Raw genomic sequence first — 15,205 nt, forward strand, 5'->3', positions numbered from 1 at the left:
TGTGCAGGAGGTCTGAGTGGGAGAGATTCCTGGTCAACTAAAACTGCATGGTAGCTGCCAGTCAAAAGCCTCTCTGGTTGAAAAAAAATCACGTAGAGTTCCTCGTCATAAGCAAGCTTCATTGTAAGTGAGTACCCCACAGACAGTGTTTGGAATATATGGCTTGTGTTTTTATATATTTTGACTTCTATTTGGTTCTGATCATTTATATACTGTCATATAGACAAACTAACAAAATTGATAGGTAGCTTATGTTTACGTTAGACAGATTTGACTTTGCCGAAGCTGCTGTTTTTGACTTTCGGCGTGTTATACATGACATGCATCATCATTGCATAACTGCACGATGATTAATGCAGATTATAGCTGGTTTAACCAAGTCTGCCAACTTGTACAATGTCAGCTTTATCAACCAGCAGGTCTAACGAAATATGATTGAATCTAAAACTGCAGATTAATTTTTGTGCCAGGAGATTCAGGAATAAGTCCATACAGTAAAGAAACTCCTGGCAATGTTTGTTGTTCTGCACATATTTCAAAAATCATGAAAAGCTGCAAAGATTTAGATTTTGTCTGATTTCCTCTATAATAATCAGTTTGTTAATATAATAAGTACTAGAAATTGTATACAATACTATATTTGTCAATGATAACAAAGTGTGGAGCTGGATGAACACGGCAGGCCAAGCAGCATCTTAGGAGCACAAAAGCTGATGTTTTGGGCCGAGACCCTTCATCAGGGTATGTTTGTCAATATTCATTTTATCTGTACTTGGTTTATCTGACAATTCAGGCATCCAAAGCCTTTGGGCCCTTGATAAGTACGTTTCTGCAAATAATTTATTATGTAGTCCTCTTTTGAAGCAATGTTTACAGCAAACAACCTTCCTCCAAATTACCATTTTTGATGACATAAATCCTACCATTTTCCATTAACTCAGAGGATCTCTAGAGCCTTGTTTTCTATCAGAATCGACTCATTTGTCACATTATCTCTTACTTGTTCAATTATAAACAGTTTTATAATGATTTGTCTTTGAATTCAATTTCTTTCAGACTGCGGAACTGAAGTGCAGCCACATTCTGTTCCTCCTGGTTACCTCTTTAATTGTAGTTTCTTTTCCCTCAGTGGGATCTAGAGATTTCTATCTGGACGTACAAATCTCTCTACCACTTGACAGTTTCTGATCTCCAGCCATTAAGGAAATAGTGTTGTTTGTTCACATCGTGTGATTATATCCTGATGGGATGGGTGTGAACTCCAGGCCTGACTTTTGAAATCAATTTCCACAGGTGAAGCCATTTTAGATTTGTTCACTGGATTTTAATACAGTTATATCGAGTCAGGATTATGTACTGAACTTTTGCATTGCAGTCATTTTTCCATCAAGGAAATTCAAGTGCCTTTTGTTTATGTTTTGAGTTTCTTAATTTGATATGTGCAGAAGAGGTAACTTTTTCTGCTGGTGATTCTGTTTCTTAACAAAATATGTGCCTGGTGGTCTTTGGCTGTAATGCGGCAATGACTCACTAAGTGAGCAATGGTTCATCTGGATTCCATATTTCTATGATGTATTTGCTTGTCCATTGCTTTAGCTAAAGGCATTAGGTCTATTTCTTTGTTTAAGTTGTTATGCAAATCCTTCTGGGGAATATTAACTGAAATGACTTGATCAACCAGTATATCTTTCAAGTGCTTTCTTTAAATGGTCGTCACAGACTGCATGCAAAGGCCCTTACAGCAGAGGTGAAGGTCACAAGACTACAGCAGGCCAGCAAGGGCACTTAATTACAACTGCATTTCTCCAAACATCCCACTTTCATGAAAAAAAATACACTGTAACTTGGCAGTTACAAATTAGTCAAGTTATTCAATATACATGATTAATGAAATTAATCATTAGTCCGTCTCACTTCTGTCAGTCTCTGCATGTGGATTGTATACCTTACCTTTAAATGGTGCGAATCTCCTAGGGGTATGTGTGAGCATTGTCATTTGCCATTTGTTTGATATCTGACCATTCCTAGGGTGATGTTCCTTCTTTGGCATATGTTGTTGACATGCTAGCTTGGGCCAAAGGGCCTGTTTCTATAGCGTACTGAAGGGTCTAGGCCCAAAACATCATCTTTCCTGCTCCTAAGATGCTGCTTTGCCTGCTGTGATCATCCAGCTCCACAGTTTATCTCAGATTCTCCAGCATCTGCAGTTCCCGTTACTCCTGACAACTGATCAACACAGGTTCCAAGTTGTCATTTGGCTGAGTTTCACTGAGAACATTGAACTCTCCAATGGACAGTTCTGGTGATGACTTGGCAGATTTATTGAAGTAAACTTTGGCTTTCTGTCATTTTGCTTGATTTGTCAAAGATGCCTGTTGCTACTTGCTACTTCAGGAGCTTGTCTTGATATTAGAGGAGTAGCTTGGGTGTACCATGACCTCAGCCTGTGTGCTATATGATTTTCTATGCCATTAGCAGGTATATTTCTCAGCCCAAGGATTGCTTGTACAGGTATGCACCAGATCTATTTGATTCCACTGCAATCCCTTTGCTGATTTTTCACTGCCAATTCAGTCTTTCTGTTGGACTGAGGATAATGGGGAGGTGATGTACAGTGTCGAATTTCTAAATCCTTTATGAAGTGGTGAATTCCTTACTCGTGAATTGAGAGCTATTGCCACTCTTCACTATGTTTGGAATACCAACTGAAGTGTGACTTCAGCATTCTACAGTCCTGCTAGTAGTTGTTGACATTAGTTGGCCGAAATCCCAGAATTCAGTATTGTGGTCAACAGTGATGAGATTCCTGTGAATATGAAAAGATCTACTGGATGTGTGATATATTCTCATGTTAGCATGCTGTGTCACATGGAAGGGAGCTTGCCCTTGTGCCCATGAAGTTGCTGCCCATATCATGGGTTTTGAAGGTGTTGTCTGAACAAGCCTTCGGGAATTTACTGTGCATCAGTGGATGGAGGGAGTAAATGTTTCTGGATGCGGTACCAATGTAATGGGATACTTTCCTGGGTGGTGTCAAGCTTCTTGAGGGTCTTATTGAAACTGCATTTACCCAGGCATCGGGAATATTTTGTCACACGCCTGGCTTGGGCCTTGTAGATTGTGGACAGGCAGTCGGGAGTCAAGTTTTGAAATGCTCATTGCGATATTCCTAGTTTCTGAACTTCTGTTGTAGCCACAATACTTAAATGGCTAGTCCAGCACTGTTTCTGGGCTGCACTGGTAGTTGGGTTTTCAGCGATTGAAAATGCTATTGAAAGTCAAGCAACAATGTTAAATTCAGCCGCCTTGGGGATTGTTATTGTCTGGCACACTTACATCATGAACGTTACTACCATTTGTCTGCCTAAACCTGTTAGAAACTATCAGTGACTGCACAATTATAATTCTGAACCCCCTCTGTTCCAAAGTTCTGAAGGGTGATCAGGTCTATTCAGGAACTTTGGACAGAAATCAGTAATGAAATAAGTGAACCTCTCAGAGGCCTCTGAGTTAATTTGCATTGCAGTAGGGAGACGTAAGCTATTTGAAGGTGCAGCACCAGCCTAGTGATTTCTACCTTTTTTGTTTGCATGCCTGCAGTATAACAGAAGAAGATAAAAACAATATTCTGCCCAGAACTGACCCACTTTAAATCATTTTCTGTGCAGCAGAGCAAAGTCTGAAAAATCCACAGGCGTAAACTACTACGCTCAGCATTAAACCGCACCAAGCTGTTTAAGCGCATTACTTCATGTGACAGAGGCATTAGTCACATTTTATAACAATACTGTTCCAAAAGCCAGTGTATATTTCAATTTGCCTGCTAGCCTCTAAAAGCACTTGTAATTACAACAGCAGCCAGTCACTCAGCGTTTAAACATTCTAGTGGCTAGACCAACTTGCAAGTTCAGTTTTAAAGAAAAGGTGTAGGTTCACAATGTAAAATTAAATTATGTCTTTTTGTTATTATGTAGCCAGCACTGACAATGTGCTCTGCCTAGCAATTTGACTGATACTGGTGTGCAGTGTAGCATGAAACACTGATGAGAAGCTGCATGCCTTACCCAGGTTTGTGCAGGATGAGCACCAGTCATAGCCAGTCTGCACCACTTAGAGAGTGAATACAGCCTGGTTGCAGCTATGCTGAAAGTGGCTTCTGAAGATGATCTGACCAACGAGGTGGAAATGACACACCTCCTGAAGTATACTGCAAAATTCTTTGACCCAACACTGGTAAACCTCATGCGTTATGGTACAGGAGGAGATGCCTTCAGACACTGAGAAGGCTGTTGATGTAGATTGTTCACATTGGCAATGATAGCAATCTAGCCCTGAAGATCTTAATGCAGAGCTGAGAGAAGTTTAATTACCCTACAGAAATGATTATGTTTCAATGAATCAATCATCAAATGTGAAGAATAGAACTACTAGACACACACATCAGTTACCCATCTGTGTTATACTGCGTGCCACTAAGTGTTGGTGGTGGAGGGAATGGGTGCTTTTGGATATGGTGCCAATCAAATGGGCTGCTTCGTCCTGGGTGGTGTCCGGTTTCTTGAGTACTGTCGGAGCTGCACTCGTCCGGGCAAGTGCGGAGTATTCTATCACACTCCTGACTTATGCCTAGATAGTGGACAGGCTTTAGAGAGTCAGAAGGTACGTTACTTGCTGCAATATTCCTAGCCTCTGACCTGCTCTTGTAGCTATTGTGTTTATGTGGTGAATCCAGTTGAGTTTCTGGTCAATGGTAATGCCCCAGGATGTTGATTGTGGGGATTCAGTGGTGGTAATGCTATTGAATATCAAGGGCCTTTGCTTAGATTGTCCCTTATTGGAGATAGTCATTGTCTGGAATTTGAGTTACTTGCCACAAATGTTACTTGCCACTTGTCAGCCCAAACCTGGATATTGTCCAGATCTTGTTACGTTTGCTTCAGTATTTGAGGAGTTGCGGATGGTGCTGAACATTATGTAGTAATCAGTGATTACATCCCCACTCTGACCTAATGATGGACGGAAGGTCATTGATGAAGCAGCTGAAGTTGGTTGAGCTTGGAACACTGAGGAACTCTATTTTCTTACGATCAAAAAGGAGAAAGTAAAGAATTCCCTTCTTTTGGCATAAAGAGCATCAGTCAGCTTTCCTATACAGTAATCATTGGCAAACTTGAAGACTTTACAGATGTCAGATTTGGTGCGCATTTTCAAAGGCAAGAGGGCTGGTGGATAAGATGGTTCAGAAGGCATATTGGACACTTGCATTTACTAGTTGAGGAATTGATCACCAAAGCAGGGAAGTTTTGGAGCTGAATAAGACATTAGTTAAGGCATAGGTGGATTACACTGTGCAGTTCTGATCGCCACACTCTTGGAAGAAGGTGATTGTACTTGATAATGCACAGAAGTGATGGATGTTCACAAAGAACTGTAGATGTTGAAAATCTGAAACAAAAGCTTACCGCTGGAGAAACACAGCAGTTCTGGCAGCACCTGCGGAGAGAGAAACAGGTTTAACGTTTCAAGTCCAGTGATGAAAGGTCTGAAGAAGGGTCACTCGACTTGAAACATTAATTCTGTTCTCCTCTCAACAGGTGATGCCACACCTGAGTTTCTCCAGCACACTGCTCTTGTTACTTTCAGGATGTTGCCTGGGCTGGAGGGATTCAGCTGTGAAGGGAAGCTAGATAGACTGACGTTGTTTCCTTAAAGCACAAAAGACTGAGGGGGGAATCTGATTGAAATGCACAAAACTATGAAGCGGATAGGTAGGGTAGATGGAGAGAAATGGTTTAGTAGAAGGCAAAGGGCAGGAGTTTTAGCCAGGTTTTATGGGAGAAGTTTTCATCCGGATGGTGGTATGTGTCTGGAACTTGCTTTCTAAAGGGTCGTAGAAGTGGGAACCATCATGATATTTAAGAAGTATTTAGATAATCACTTGAAATGGCCGAGAATATGAGATACAGGTCAAGAGCTGGAAAGTGGATTGGTGTTTGGTAGCCAGTGTGGATGCGATGGCCCAAAGGGTTTTTTTGCATGCTTTAAAACACTATGACACCATATCACTGGTTTCAGCCAGAAATGATCCTAACACAAAAGTCTGGGCCACAGTCAGATTCACAATCATTAATAATACCATTCTTGCCTGGCTGTGTACCTGTAGGTCTGCAAGAAAGATTTACACATACCTCTTTGACTCTAATTTATCAATGTACACACTGTTCTTGGTTCAGATCGAGATGAACCAAATACTCCTGGTTGACCCTGGATAGATAAGATCCCCTGCAGATATCCTGGTTTCCCTGAATCTAAATTGATCACCTCCTGTTCCCTCTGCCAGTAACATGGCCTGTTCTGAGCTGCTTCTCCTTGTCTCTTGTCATGCTGTAAGTCAAAGAGGTGCTCATTATAACCCTTATGACTGAGAAACAGGTGGTCTCAGCAGAAATCTTGAAGTCAGAACCGATGCCTTCTGCACTTACAGCATGGCTCCTTGTAGATTTCACCAACTTTCAACAGCTGTGCAAACAAAAAACACTTCTGCAAGCTTATAACATGCAATATTGTCCTTTTAAAAAATATTTGAGGCACGGGACCTCCTCTGGAACCTGACCCTTCTCTACTTAACAAGGCATCAGCCTGGAAACACTTGATGTGGGCAATTGAGAGAATAGCTCTCAGCCTCCTGTCTATTTAAGGGTAAAGCTTGCTCTTCAGGCCTATTTCTGAAGCTACAGCCCCAATCAGAGGCCTAACCAATTTTGGAAGAGTGGTAAGCCCACTACCAGAAGAAAGCTTGTCACAAAATGACCCCTGTCGCCAGGCTATCTGGGATTGTGAGCTTGCAGCATCCACTTCAGCACTGTGTGAAATGTGGGCAGTACGGAAGCCCACTTTGTAGACTGTATTTGTAACTTCTGTGAATTGAAACCAGATAATAGTGAGATTTATCTTTGCTTCACGCTAAAACATACAGATGTATGTAATTAATTATCTAATAAAGTGAGTGTTGCTTGCTGCTCAGCCACATTTAGAATATATTGACAATTATGTACTAGTTGTGTCATTTATCTTTGCTTCAGTACTTTTGTTTTGCCCTTGGATAAACCTTCTGCATTATGTGGTTGGAACGTTACATCTTACCGAAGCCCAGACTTGCAGTCTTAATCATGACCGTATATGGAATAGTGTAGGTTAGATGGGCTTGAGATTGGTATGACAGGTCGGCACGACATCGAGGGCCGAAGGGCCTGTACTGTGCTGTAATGTTCTATGTTAAAGAGCCTGCAAAGCTAAATTTATTGACGGTGAGAGAATGTGTGCTGCTTTTTTCAAGACAAAAATATTTCAGTTTTGAAAGCATCTTCAACTAACCCAATAGCTACTATCTGCATTTGATGTATCTGTAGATAATTTCAATCTTTCGAATGTTTCGCTATTTAAGATTGTGTTTTCTTCTTTGTAGGTGTATGTGTGGAAGCTCTGCACGATTGAATGGTAATGCTGCAGCTTTAATTAGTAAACTTTTTTTAGATTAGATTAGATCCCCTGCAGCCCAACAAGTCCACACCACCCCTTGGACCATCCCACCCAGACGCGTCCCCCTATTGCCCACACACCCTTGAACACTACGAGCAATTTAGCATGGCCAATCCACCTAGCCTCCGCATCTTTGGACTGTGGAAGGAAACCGGAGCACCTGGAGGAAACCTACGCAGACACGGGGAGAATGTGCAAACTCCGCACAGACAGTCACCTGAGGCTGGAATCGAACCCGGGTCCCTGGCGCTGTGAGGCTGCAGTGCTAACCACTGAGCCACCATGCCTGAAACACCCCCCCCCCCCCCCCCCCCCACCACCTTCAGTCTCATGTCACAGAAAATGACAGTCCATCAGATAAAAATGATCAACACTTGCCACCACTGAATAAAATGTATCTGTGGCAGCAATATCCTGCTGCTGAGGTTTCCACCTGCAAAACTGTTTGGCCTCACATTTGAAGATAATTCATAATCTGTGTCTCCTTTATTGTGTACAGTGTATTTACTTTGGAATAGAAGCTGAAAAATAAGGTACAAACTGATTTTGCGATGAGAAGTTGAAAGATGACAATGAAAGAGTCATCCATTCTGCAGTTTGTTAACAATTGTCGTGTGTGGATAGTCAATAAAATTGGAAGCATTTATGATAGGACTGATATGCTGTGGTGTTTTAATGCATTTATTTTTCTGCTCATTTATAAGTACAGAGTATGCTTTGTTAGATTTTAGTAAATTTAAAAACTGCACTGAATGCCTCAAATATATTCAGCTCTTTCTTTTTGTATAACAAATAACAGAGTTAGAAAACTATCTGTTGCAAAAAGATATTGGAGACTGTATTTGCTGCAGGGTAAAAGCGTGTGTGTTATTGAAATTTCCTCTTTGCTTGATGAGAGCACTGCTTTAACTCAGCCAGATAATTCATTGTTAAGGTGCAGCCTCAAGCAGACACTGTTGGCAGCATCTGCCACACGCAGTGAGGATTCATTAGAGTGGAGCTTGATCCTGGTCTCATGTGCCGTGCACTTCTTTTGAGTTGGCATCACTGGACAGGAGTCAGGGGCAAGTGATCCTCTGTGATTTTCACTTTCTCCAAAACCCTGCAATGCTGAGGCTAGTATCAGTTCTGTTACTCAACTGGCTGAGATTAGATAATGCTGTAGATTAAACCTGATCTGGGAAAAGTTTCAACTAATGGAAAAAATACATAGTCACAGGCATCAGAAACACTGGATAATACATTCTGATTCCTTTCACTGGAAAATTGTATTATAGCTGTGAAGGCGGGATATTACATCCATAAAAACCCAAGCAGCAGTCCAATAAAAGCACCACATTATGCATTTCTACTAATAAAAATAGAAAATGCTGGACCTACCACAACAAACCTGTCAGAGTCTGAAAGGAATGTCAGCTAGTGGTTTGGTTGGAGGCTTCACCCAGTAAATTATGAGGCTCCTTAGGCTGTTAGGTGATGCTGTGGGGTGTAAACCAATGTAATAGGAACAGATGAAGGGTCTAGGCCTGAAACGTCAGCTTTTGTGCTCCTGAGATGCTGCTGGGCCTGCTGTGTTCATCCAGCCTCACGTTTTATTATCTTGGATTCTCCAGCATCTGCAGTTCACATTATTTCTAATAGGAACAGTTTTTTTTTGTCTGGAAGAAACTGGAGCGCCAAGAGGAAGGGAAGGTGAGAGTGGATCAAAGTAAAGAGGAGAGAGTGGAGGATGAGAGTGCAGGTCTGCACATCACAACCTGGCTTCTTTCCATCACCGACCTTTACCTTAATGCTGGAGTTTCTTCTGGTTGCTTACAGCCACAGTTGGGGAATCTATCCTGATGCTGTGTCCTCACTCTTTGCTCACTGCTGGAAGGCCTCACCAGATGTTAAACAGGAGAGAATTCTAGTCTGTTTTATTTTTCCTGCTGTTAGTGCACAAACATTGCTGCACTTCCAGGACAGACCAGAAATTAAATTTGTCTGACAGGATGTTCTGCTTCAGTGAAATAGAAGTGTAAGTTGGCAGGGTCAGTTCCTGATCGGGGCACTTTAAATTCTCACTGTCACAGGTAAAGCTGTCTCCGCGGAGAAAGCAATGACACCCCCAGGAACAGGCCTCAGCCCTTTGCTGCTGCAGCACATGGCTATTTGACTTCTGCTGTCAGCCAGAAATATTTTCCACTGAGTATTTTATGGGTGAAAAGGTTACATTGATAATAAATTCGGCTATTTGACTCACTTTAAACTCAGCTACTCATTCTACCACACTGCCCTTAACACCCATTATGCTGGGAATCAGGTAGTACCCAACACTACAGTGTTACCAATGCTGAAAGAGAGATAATATCTTCGCAACATTTGTGTAGGTTTGATTGCTCACGTGACGATAATCCTGTTCTTACTCCGCTGACTTTTGAGAGAAACTTATTGAAGTAGTGGAATCCATGAGCAATCGGTGAAATGGTACCCCAGGCAACTTTGCAGTCTCCTCCTGTTACACCCAATTTCCCGTCTGCCTGGCCCAATACAGTGAACAGGTGGAATCCTTCCAGGCCCTAAATAGCGTGGGCTATGGCGAGTAACTTGAGAAAGTAGAGTGAAATAGCGAATGAATTCATTTTTGAAATCAGGACCAAAATGCCATACTTCCCAAGCAAGGCTTGGGCATTGAGATGAGATTCTCAGTAGTGAGTGATGGAAACCCTCTCAACATGGATTATCGCTCATTATCAGCCTTATTATTAGCTAATCATGCCTCACTAACACAGTTTCCCATTCTTCCACCCCCGGGTAGAAAGTAGGTGCCGAGAATTCCTGAAATGAAAGTGACTACCCAGTGGACTCCGCTCACCCCTTGTCCCTCTGGATTTCTGCCTTTGACATCCAGCACCAAGACTGCAGGACACATTCTGTTGGCAGCAACTGCACACATTCCACATGCGCAGACACTGGTTTCCAACATGTACCAGTCTTGCCACACCCACGTGTACACCCCAATTCACTTACACTACACCTTTGCACTTACAATACTGCACTGTGGAGCACACCAGCACCTTTCATTGCAGTGCTGCTGTCAGGACGCTTTGTCAGTGAGGACAGGCACCCAGCTCACAGACTGGACCTGGGAGCATCTCAGGATTGGTCATTTGCACTCTATGCACACTCACTTTGCACTTACTTAGATGCTCCATGTCTTACTTTTTTGCTCTTTGCACCCTCAGACAGAGCTCAGATGCTCACTGTACTTCTATCTTGCTGTTCAGCACAGACAGAAAACCAGGCAGCTTGTCACGGTTGTCAGCTGTTATCAGTGAGGGCGTCAGATATGTTGCCAGTTGGCACCGTGCTACATTAGTTTCCCACCTACCCCATGTGCCAGCAGCTTACATGACAAACACACTGAATATACTTGAAGCAAATGACCATGATTCCAGGTATACAGGAAGTAGCCATTGGTCAAGTCCAGGGGGACTACTGCTCTCAGGAGATCCTGTGTGCTTCATCTGATATCAGTACAGGGACATGGGCATGGTAAGTGGCTGTCCAGGGAGGTTGTGGTCATAATTCTCTCCACTGAAATGTGAGGAACTGACTATCAGGATCTCCAGCACATGTCTTCATTCTTTCTGCCTTATAGTGAACTATTATCTTCTGGAATGAGACAAAAGGAGAGATTGATTGAGATGGAAGTGAGTGTTAGTGCTGTTACAGTGTGGGGAAAGTTAGTGAGGTGTCTTGAGTAAGTGAGTAGTTAATGTAGAGCCCATGTGGGGGAATTGGGTGGGTGAACGGAAGTGAGGAAAGATGAATGTAATAGTGAGAGTGGGAGGTCTATGCAGAAGCAGCGATAGAGTGAGTGAGGGAGAAGGTAGTGCTACCTACCCTGGTGGAGCGGAGATGGTTACTGACTTCCTGGCAGGATTGCTGTGCGTTTCTCCAGACCGTGGACATTGCACTGACCCAGGTGGCAAGGTGGTGGAGCCTGGTGTCATAGCCTCCTCAGCCAGTGGGAAGAGGATAACCTTCTTTTGCAGCACTTCGTTCACCAGGAGCTCCAGGTCTTCACCTGTAAGTGGCATGTCAATTTCCCCTTGTCTTCCAAATCCAGGACAAATCTCAACCGTGCAGGTTAGCCCCAAACTGCCAGAACTTGGCCTAGCACACAGGTTGGTGGGGTGTTATGTGAGGATGAGGGGGATCGTCCTCACGTACCACCACGCTGACCTCCCAATCCACTGCATTGTCCTGTCACACTTCCACAATCTGCAATCTGACATCACCACCACAGACAAGTTTCCCTCCCCACCCTTGTCTGCTTTCCGGAGCGACCACTCTCTCCGTGACTCCCTTGTCCGCTCTGCAGTCCCCTCCAGCCCCACCCCACCCAGCACGTTTCCCTACAATCGCAGGAATTGCAACACCTGCCCCTACACCTCACCCCTCACCCCCATCCCAGGCCCCAAGAAGACCTTCCACATCAACAGATGTTCACTGCACGTCTGCTCATGTGACTTGCTGTATCCGCTCTTCCCGTTGTGGCCTCCTCTACATCAGGGAAACCAAGCAGAGGCTTGGGGACGGCTTCGCAAAATATCTACGCTTGGTTCGCAACAAACAACTGCACCTCCCAGTTGCAAACCATTTCAACTCCCTCTCCCACTGCTTGGATGACATGTCCATCCTGGGCCTCCTACAGTGCCACAAGGATGCCACCCGAAGGTTGCAGGAACAGTAACTCATATTCCGCTTGGGAACCCTGTAGCTCAATGGTATCAATGTGGACTTCACAAGCTTCATAATCTCCCCTCCACCTACCGCATCCCAAAACCAGCCCAGCTCGTCCTCGCCTGCCTAACCTGTCCTTCCTCCCACCTATCCCCTCCCTAACTCCCGACCTACTCTCACCTTTACAGGCTTCACCCCCACTTCTTTGACCTGTCTGTCTCCTCTCCACCTAATGCCTCCTTCATCCAACATCTATCTGCCTCCCCCTCTCTCCCTATTTATTTCAGAATCTCCTTCCCCTCCCCCATTTCTGAAGAAGGGTCTCGGCCCAAAAGGTCAGCTTTCCTGCTCCTCTGCTTGGCCTGCTGTGTTCATCCAGCTCTACACCTTGTTATCTCTGATTCTCCAGCATCTGCAGTTCCTACTGTCTCTGAAATGAGTTTAGAAGTTTGGTGGGGAGCTCTCATGAATACCTGTAAAAATCTAACAGAATTATGGGATAATATTGAGAAGATGTTCCTGATGAATGGGAAGATCTGAACCAGGGCCTACAGTCTAAAGATTTGGAGTAAGCCATTTAGAACTAACACAGATTTCTTCACCCAGATAATAGTGAGCCTGTGGAATCCTCTGCTACAGAAAGTGGCTGAGACCAAAACATTGACTGTTCTGAAGAGATAGTTACATATAGTTCTTAAGCGAAAGGAATCAAATGCTGAGGGGTGAAAGTAGGAGCCAGGGTATTCTGTTGGATGATTAACCATGATCATATTGAATGACAGAGCAGGATTGAAGGACCAAATGACCTTCTTTTGTTTCATATTCTATGTTTCTATGGCATTGGCACCAGGAATCTTGGGATATCCTGTTAGTGGTGAGTATTTCTGTCTTTGGTGAGTGGGAGAATTAGGCTATCATAACGAGAGAGGTTCTGTAGTTAATGAGGTGTATTTGGGATGGCCATGTGTGAAAATGTTTTAGCCCTTTTGGAGAGAAACCCTCCATGAAACCTGATGAAACTGACAAATAGCTAATTTCTGGTAAGATTCCACTGTACGTGTTGCATTTTCGGTTAGGTCACTGGGGGTCCTCACATTACTCTGCACAATAATAAACAACTGCAGGCCAGGGTCATCACTGTCACATTGACATTCCTAATCTGATTGTGCTTGGTGTACGGAGGTTAGAACCTGTGCTGAATCACAACGTTTTATCTCGCTGTTTGATATTTATAATGGATTATGTTAGGCATTTGAAATGAACAGTGATGATACCCAAAGAAAAAAAATAATAATGGGAGAAATGTACTTTACTATTTGCTGCTGGACATTTGATCCAGGATCAAATTTTGATTTCTTAAGGCAGCTCATATTCATTGTACATATATGGCCGTGTGCACTGGCAAATGGTCATTAATATGACTTGGCTCACAGTGCCAATGTTATTTTGTTTCTTCAGCAGCGCGCAGGCATCAGTCATGATTATGTCCTCTGTAATGATGTAAAGATTTTCTTATGTTACTGGCATATAAGAAGTGGAGTAGCAGAAGGCTCCTTAGTGGGAAAAGCTTTAGCGTAGCCTTCTATTACAACCTCTGCAAAACCTTTTTAAAAATAATTTACTACAACTTAGTTAATCTAGAGAGAGGTGCTGGGTGAATGGCCATTTTTACTGTTAACATTAGGCGTAGCAGTGTTTCTGTTTGGACCTTCTGTGGCTTTCACATTGAATTCAGAATGTAAACTCTTTGATAATGGTCTGGGAGTGTCCAGTAATTAAAAATTAATCAGCTGGACTCAGCTGCAAACCACTGTGAGAAAAATCGTAAAAAAAATGTGCATCTTCTTTTTGGAATCCTTTTAGTTAACAACTATAAAAAATATTGGAGAGGCGCAACCAATGATGGGTGATTAGATAGGAGGAAGAAATTTTACAACAAATATGTGAAAGACTGTAAATTCCCAGTGCAACGAATACTAAAATGCACATTGTGTTACACATCACTGCTCGGAAATGATCTTTCACATGAACACTTCCAGCAATAGTGAAATCTTACAGATTGTGCATCCGGAGAAGTTTGATGGAATAGCTGAAGTTAACAGAATACAGATTGTTCTAAGAGTAGATGGCAGGCATTAATGAGTTATTTCCAGGTTCTCGAGCTCTAAACAGTGGAGTACCTTAGAGATCAGTGCTGTGGCCTCAACTATTTATAACTTGTATTTAACAACTCGAGTGAAGCAACCAAATAAATTGTTGCTAAATTTGCTGATGATGTGAAGACAGGTAGAAAAGTGTGTTGTGAAGAGAATATAAGGGACTCTATTTTACCAGGCATTGATTAACTTTGGCTTCAGTGAGAGCATTGGTAAAGTCCCATGAGACCAGCAGTGAGAATCTTGTTAATATTGAGAGCAAAAGGCCCAACCAACTGTTGAACAGTGAGAAAAGCTTCTTGCTAGTGAAGGTGGCAGTCCATTTGCATGTAGTAGCATATATTGAGATCTCACTATTAGTTAATCTTACCTCATTTAAATGCAGATTTGCATTCTCCCAGTGTGAAAGTCGGAGTGGTACGGGGGATTTGTTAGGGGCCACTGCTGCAGATGGAATGTGGGCCATTCGTTTGTGGATGCTCGGGGTAGTGTGCTGAAATGCAGAGGGGATAATATTTGGAAATGTTGGTGGGGTGGGGTGTGCAGCTCCACATATAAAGAGGGGTGACAATCAAGGGAAGGAAAGGAGTCATGTGTGAAGGGGATCAAGGAGGGTGAGCACTAACTTGCTTTTGATAGGAGGACAGTGCATTGCTATGTCTGATGTGATGACCTAATGTGCCTGGGACTCGGGGATAAAGTGTGGAGGTTAACAGACTGGGAAAGTTTAGAGCCAATGGAGAGTACTGCCAAGAAGGGGATGTGTGCACTTGGGAGTTTGC

The 15,205-nt window shown here is 43.1% G+C and overlaps 1 protein-coding gene across 7 annotated transcripts in view; it reads left to right on the forward strand.

Annotated features, from left to right (window-relative positions):
* The window catches only part of LOC125453689 (microtubule-associated tumor suppressor candidate 2-like), a 403,189-nt gene that overhangs the window by 21,865 nt on the left and 366,119 nt on the right, over positions 1-15,205 (forward strand). For 2 of the 7 annotated variants that reach the window (XM_059646692.1, XM_059646694.1), the window contains exon 3: positions 7,466-7,497. The exons of the other annotated variants lie outside the window; for them this stretch is intronic. The gene's annotated coding sequence lies outside the window, so the exon portion shown is untranslated. The remainder of the gene's footprint in view (positions 1-7,465; positions 7,498-15,205) is intronic. 7 annotated transcript variants of the gene reach the window in all.

Source organism: Stegostoma tigrinum, chromosome 6 (genome assembly GCF_030684315.1).
Source record: "Stegostoma tigrinum isolate sSteTig4 chromosome 6, sSteTig4.hap1, whole genome shotgun sequence".
In the NCBI taxonomy this organism is placed as follows: Eukaryota; Metazoa; Chordata; class Chondrichthyes; order Orectolobiformes; family Stegostomatidae; genus Stegostoma; species Stegostoma tigrinum.